We start from the raw sequence: 7025 nt of genomic DNA on the forward strand, positions 1-7025 counted from the left end.
TGCTGTTCACGTTTCTATCGGCCAGCTTAGGCAACCAAACAGTGTTAAACGTTTGGCTTGAGAGGGTTCCGGTGAAAAGAGTATTAGATGAGGCGTGTTTTTTGTTTTTTTTTTGCTCTAAAGGCAATAATTTGAGTGATCTATGTTTATTTCTCTCCTTATACGTCCTTCTAAAGTAAAGGATAATGACTGCGCATCCTAAAGTTACCTATGGTAAAATAGACAGCTATGCTGTTTCAATGGTCGACATAGTCGCTATTTTTTCTGTATGCGTCGCCTACCTGTTTGGTCTGTCCGCGGTCACATGGCTTCTTGCGAGTACTATATCGCCATGCAAGGCTCGGGGGGCATCCTCGTCTGATACTTAAGTAACAGACACAATTACTCTCCTGCTTTCATTTTCACTCTTCTCTTCCCTTAAAGTAGCCTCAGTGTACCCAAGGTAACGAAATAAAGTTAAATAGGTGCTAAACGTCAGTATACTAACACAAATTCACTGCAGAGAAAATGGTATGTTTCCAGGTTTAATTTTTTCTTGCTCAGTCGTACTGATATATTCGTGCAAATGGTGTAGATTTCTCTGTTTTGCTAAATTTGTGAAAGTTATTGAAAGGAACCGCGAATCTTCGGTGGCATTCCCTGCACCATAAGCACGCCGGCTTTTCTGCACCATGTTTCCTAGTGCAGCCAGAAGACACAAGAGCTTGTGTCTGTCTCTAGTCTTCTTGCCGCGCTATGGAACGTAATGCTTACCCGCCAGCCCTCACCCTGTTAAGTTATATCTTCTGCACCAACAGAGAACCATTGTAACGTTTTTCTTCGTCTGGCACCTTCTTGTGCATTCCATTTAAGTTGCGCACTAGCACGCAGATTGCAGACTGCTGAATTATTATTGTGACTGTGCTAGCAAATACAGATAAGAAATGCTTCGGACTGGGCTAATTGAAAAAAAAAAAAAACCTATTTTGAAACGATGCGCTGCTTAGGCGTACAGGGATGTATCATAGAAACGGACATAGAAGTTAGGTGTAATCTACCAACTGAGGGTTTATTCCAAAAGATCGCAATGAAGAAAACAAGCCCACGGACAATGGTCCGGCGATAAACAGAAGCTTTATTTCCTCCAGCTACGACAACCGCTCTAGCATTACCCGTATAAAATTATCTGTCGACATTGAGCCTCTCGCGCAAAGGCATAAAATTGCCCGTTTATCATTGTTCCACTGTACTTCTGTACAGTGTACCTGTACTTCTCCTCCGAACATCGCGCCGTTTTTCCAACTGTGAGCATTTTAAGACTCCATGGCTCCTCAAACGCATTTAACAAGTCATTCCTGCCTCTTGTCACTGAGGAATGGAATTCGTTACCCGAATGTATTGTAATTGAACGAGATGCTTCTAATGCTCTCTTTACACTTACAATCCTAATGTGGTAACTGCTGCCTTTCCATTTTGTCATGGTATGATTCTCTGCACCTGTTTGCTTGATTGATACACATGTACTTTTTATTTATTTTTTTCCTTTGTATTGAAGCCATCTTTTTATTGATCGTTTCACCTATTTTGTTTGCTTTCACTTAAAATGTCATACCTTATTCCGATGTCCCCCCCCCCCCCCTCTTATGTATGTAATAACCCTCGTAGAGGTCTTTAAGGGTCAATAAATGATGATGATGATGATTATAAGTAATAAACCACCCAAACAATCAGCGATGACGGTGAAAACGGAATAAATCAAACGACCAAAACTTTCAAACCCGTCCGCCTCCAAGAGCAGCACACGCTTAGGCGACCCTCATGTTATTCGAACATCGTTGCGCAAGATATCTGTTTCTCTTCGAGTGAGCGATAAGGACGACGAGTTAAGGTATTCGCTCTTATCTGAAATCATGGCGAAGGCATCAACAACCTCATGCGTTTTCCTATCGTTTGCAGGTGCCAGTATTACTGTGTTAAAATGTGTGACACTTGTGTTTGAGGCAATGATTGGCCAAGTTTCCAGGAGCCTGCAAGGAACGACAATTCCTCCTGTGCTTGAAAAGCCTTTCATTTAGTTAGCGTCCAGTATGCCCCACGTAGCACTTGACGCAGGTCAAAGGGCGACCGCGACAGGCCATGGAACAAGAGGCGAAACATGACGCACACCACACCGCCTTCCTTCGCCCGCACATTCTTCTGGTTAACTCTTTAAAGAACGCTTTGACTTTTAAAGGAGCTTAGATGACGACTTTAACTCTAAACCTCTGGCACATCATATTCATCCTGTGCGAGATCCCGTGTACGTACGGCAGGACTGCAAAAAGCTTCTTTCCTTCGTATTTCTTTGGCGGAGGAAGCTGCTGCTGTGTTCTCAGGTTCTTCAAACACGTCTCGGCAGCACCAGTCAGTAGCCTCTGGGGGTAGCCGCTGGCTCTAAGCAGCTCCATTTGCAAAAATATGGCACGTCAGAGTTCCCTTTGGATTCATATAGCTCCAGATTTTGGATATAAGAACTGTGTTCTCGAATTGCCACACTTATTGGTTTTACAAGTCCAGAGGTAAAAAGGCCATCCTTCCTTTTGCATCAGGACACAAAAAACTGGTCAAAAGAGGGATAGGGCTGTCTTGTATAAAGCAAGCCCTAACAAAGTCATGCGACACAAAATGGACGAAAGCTTATTTTTTGCAAATGGAACGGCTTAGAGCCAGCGGCTGCCCCCAGAGATTGGTGCTGCCGAGACGTGTTTGGAGAACCGAAGAATACACAAGCAGCTTCCTCCGGCCGCCAAAGAAGGATGAAGGACAGAAGCATTGTGTAGTCCTGTCGTACATACACGGGATCTCGCACAGGCTGAAGAAGATTGGCCAGAGGTTTGGAGTCAAAGTCGTCCTTTGTGCTCCCTTAAAGTTCAAAGCATTCTTTAAAAAGTCAGCCAGACGAATGTGCGGGCGAGGGAAGGCGGTGTGCGTCATGTTCCGCCTCTTGTCCCATCATCTGTCGGGATCGTTTACAGAATCCCTTTGACTTGCGCCAACTGCTACGTGGGGAAAACTGCACGCTACCTAAATGAAAGGCTTTTGGAGCACAGGGGAAAGTGTCGCTCCTTGCATGCGCCTGGAGACTTGGCCAATCATTGCCTCAAACACAAAAGTCACTCATCTTTTGACAACACAGGATTTTTGGCACATGCAAACGATAGGAAAACGCGTGAGGTTGTTGACGCCTTCACCATGACTTCAGATAAGAGTAAATACGTTAGCTCCCCGTCCCTATCGCTCACTTGAAGGGAAGTAGGTATCTTGTGCAATGATATTCGAATAATATTCGAATGATATTCGAGTGCCGCCTAAGCGTGTGCTTCTCTTGGGGGCGGACGGGGTTGGAAGTTTTGGTCGTTTGATTTATTTCGTTTTCATCGTCATCGCTGAGTGTTTGGCTGGTTTATTGATTTTCTTCTGTTTATCGCCGGACAATTGTCATGTGTGCTTGTTTTCTTTATTCCCATCTTTTGGAATATACCCTCAGTTAGTAGATTGCGCTTAACGTCTATGTCCGTTTCTTTGATACATTCCTGTGCGCCAAAGCAGCGCATCCCTCCAAATCATATTAGCAAATTGCACGTTACAATGACAACGCATAACAAATCCGCTCTGAGTTGCAGGCAAAGTGCTTGGCTGTACCCCTCAGGTCACCGACTATACAAGCGCAAGCGCACACGTCAGGTCACATAGACGCAGCTTTCTCGTCTCAATCCGTCTCACCACAAAATTTGGGGTGCGGTCGAGAAATAACCAAGCATTCCGGATCTTCCTCTAGCAACAGCCCTGTTTTCGCATGGTAAAACTAAAACGATCAGAAAAAAATAAAATTCCATTGGTCTTTAGCCTGCCTCGTGACTCGCTCGGGGGTGTGTCGCTCATCTTGGAGTGGACGCACGTCCAAAAAACCACGAGTCAACGGTGAGCCGAGCAGGCATCCGGGCTACCAGTGAGAACAGACGTGAACAAAAGCATCTCTCTCGACGCCGAAATCTCCTCCATAGCGACGAGTCGGACCCTGTGGATGCCGGGAGGCGCACGCGCGGCCCCATCCGCTGCCGCCGACGACGACGAGGACGCCTCGCGCAAATTGCTCACACCGCCTTCGCTCAAAGGTCACGATGCCGCCGCCGCTCCCATGCTTGGGGTAACGCCCTGGCGTTCACGTTCCTTTATTCTCTGCCCTGCGGCCAACGCGCTCCAGACTCACCAGCTCTCTCCGCGTGGGCGTTCGCACGCGCGAACGAGCGCAGGAGCTTCGAGACTGGAATGCCCAGCTTGACGACCGTGACTTGACTCCGCACAGCCCGCGTCTTTGAATTGTGTACAGTATATATGCTTCGTATTCGCGAGGCTTTTCACATTTTCAAAGTCTATATAATGGCGAGATGCGCGTGGTTCATCAAAGCATTTCGTCACTGCGCGCTAAAGCGGCAGGAAGAACAGAAAATCACGCCCGCGCTTTTCCCTTCTACCTCGGCGTGAAATCATTCTTGGCTCGCCCATTAATGTTGATTTACAGGGCGTAGCTAAGATTGCCCACATAGCTGTATTGTGCGCGTTCCCCAACATTAGTTTATATTTTGTATCCTTTATCAAGATTTCAACCATCGCCTAAATACTGCTTGTGTTTCGCCTTCCTCTACTTTCCCTTGTCCAAAAATATGACTCAAAAACAGGCAATCTTTGCCGAGCTACAGAAACTGCCCTACATGTCCGCGTTGATGTGAAGCTAGCCTATCTATTTCGGGAGGGACAAAAACGATGTGCTAAAACTAGTAATAGTAAAACTACAACTAAAGTAAAACTAAAAATAGTATTAGTAAATAATAATCGCATTGCTTTGATAAAATGACATTTTTGCAGCCATTTATTTCTGGAAATTCATTGCCTTTAACACTGAAATCCTATATGTCCTTGCCCACATTTAAGAAAAATTTGAAGGAGAATTTGTTGAATTGCTGATGTTTTATATTTGTTATGTCTAATACCTGTGTTAGTGCCTTTGTTTTTGTGTAAAAATACTGATTTGTTATGTTTTGTATAATATAACCATTCGCTAACTATGCTGTTATTATTTTGTTGTAGTGATCTATCGAGGGTCCTGACTATGGGACCCTCGTCTGTATTTTTATGCACTTTGTAAATATGTTCAAGCTAATAAACTTTCACTTCACTTTAGAAAAAAAAAGACACAAGTGCAATAAAAGATACCTTAAACCCTCCTCCTGCTCCATTAGCGTAGTCCAGCTGTAAAGTGAGACAGTCCTGCGAGCGTTTTTGTGAATGTGCTGATCGCTTGTTGCGAAAGAAAGCGCTACATTACTGCGCGCAAGGAGACTTTTATCTCAGACTAACAACCTTAGATGCACAGGCGCCCACAAAAGTTATCGGAATAGTGAAGTCTTTAAAGGAAAACTGGCAAGCGTTCAACCCCGGTAACAGCTTAAGGTCGAAAGATAGCTCAAGCCAGGCTATAGACACAGTTTCGCAGGGTTTAACTGTTATTGCACAAGATTGCTGTTTAGTTTAGTCATTGATGACATCAACGACTACAAATGGTAGTCACAGCAACGAGGTCATCACTGACTGCAACATACAAGGTCAAATATCAAAGGTAATGCTACCGTGGTGAATCGTGGAGGCCATAGTATATACCCCCCTGTTATACGTAGTTGTGATGTATGGATGCGAGAGTTGCACTGTGAAGAAGGCTGACCGCCGAAGAATTGACGCGTTTGAATTGTGGTACTGGCGGAGACTCTTGAGAGTTCCTTGGACGTCCAGAAGATAAAATCAGTAGATATTGTCGACCATAAACCCTGACTGCTCATTGGAGGGTCAAATTCTAAAGTTAAAGCTCAGCCACTTTGGTCATCTGATGAGAAGAGAGGAGTCGCTAGAGAAAGATTTGATGTTGGGAAAGGTTGAGGGTCGCCGGAGAAGGGGTAGGCAGCGAACGCGGTGGTTAGATGGCATCCTCGAGGCGCTGCAGATTGTCAGGAAGATAGTGTTAGAGCGGAAAGCGTGGCATGATATGGTCCATAGGATCACGAAGAGTAGGACATGACTGAACGACTGAACTGAACTGATGCGTAGTTTGGCGAAGATTTTGTGACATGCTGGCTTATCAAGGTCAGTCAAGGCCAAAGATATCTCACCGACACGAAGATCGACTTTTGTATCTTATGGAGGTGGCGGTCTAAAAATAAAATGCTGCATCTCTTATAAAAGAGAGTATAGATGTAAGCATGAAATGGTTACGGGCACAGCACATTGGTTGTATACATAGCCACTATTTCGATTCAGGTCTAGTAAACAGCATGCCATAACACGAGCGTTTCTTCTGCCAACACGGCAGCGCGCTCAGTTGTTCTCGTGTTTTCCTATCCCGTCGAAGCGGTCTTAATTAGGTGGGCAGTTGCGGTTCGCGGCGGCGTGGTCACCTTCGTGAGCGCCCGCATAATTGTGGCTTGGTTGGCAGAGGCGAGCAGCTCGCAAAGAGATCACTTTCTTCGCAAGAACTCTCCTTTCATCAGGTTCCATTGCTTGGCATAAGCAGCGTCGACAACGGCGGCACCGAAATGCACAACGGTGCAGATGCGGGCCACGAAGGGACGCTGGCTTAATAAGAACGTGTCCGATCACGTGTTGTATGGCGGCAGTGCTTGTAATAGGCAGTAATTTGTTCGTATATGGGCAGAGCCCTTGAGTTTTCCTGCGTGGAGATGGTTGTCCGACATTCAAAGGTCCGGAGGTATAGTTCTCGAGCCAGCGCATGAAAGCGCTGATTGCCGGAGATTGAGGCATGCCCAGGAATCCTCGTCAAGGTTATCTCTTGGCTAAAGGCTTGTCCGGATGCCGTATAAATTGAAGCGACGATTCCACTGAAGTCTTTCGTGGACCTTTGAGAAGCCAATGAAGGATTTTAGTTTTGCGTCATAGTTAAAGAAACGCAGTTCTGATATACTTTTGTTTTCTTTTTTTAGTGAAGATATGTTCCTAAC

Source organism: Amblyomma maculatum, chromosome 4 (assembly GCF_055883805.1).
Source record: "Amblyomma maculatum isolate TAMU_Amacu chromosome 4, ASM5588380v1, whole genome shotgun sequence".
Taxonomy (NCBI): Eukaryota; Metazoa; Arthropoda; class Arachnida; order Ixodida; family Ixodidae; genus Amblyomma; species Amblyomma maculatum.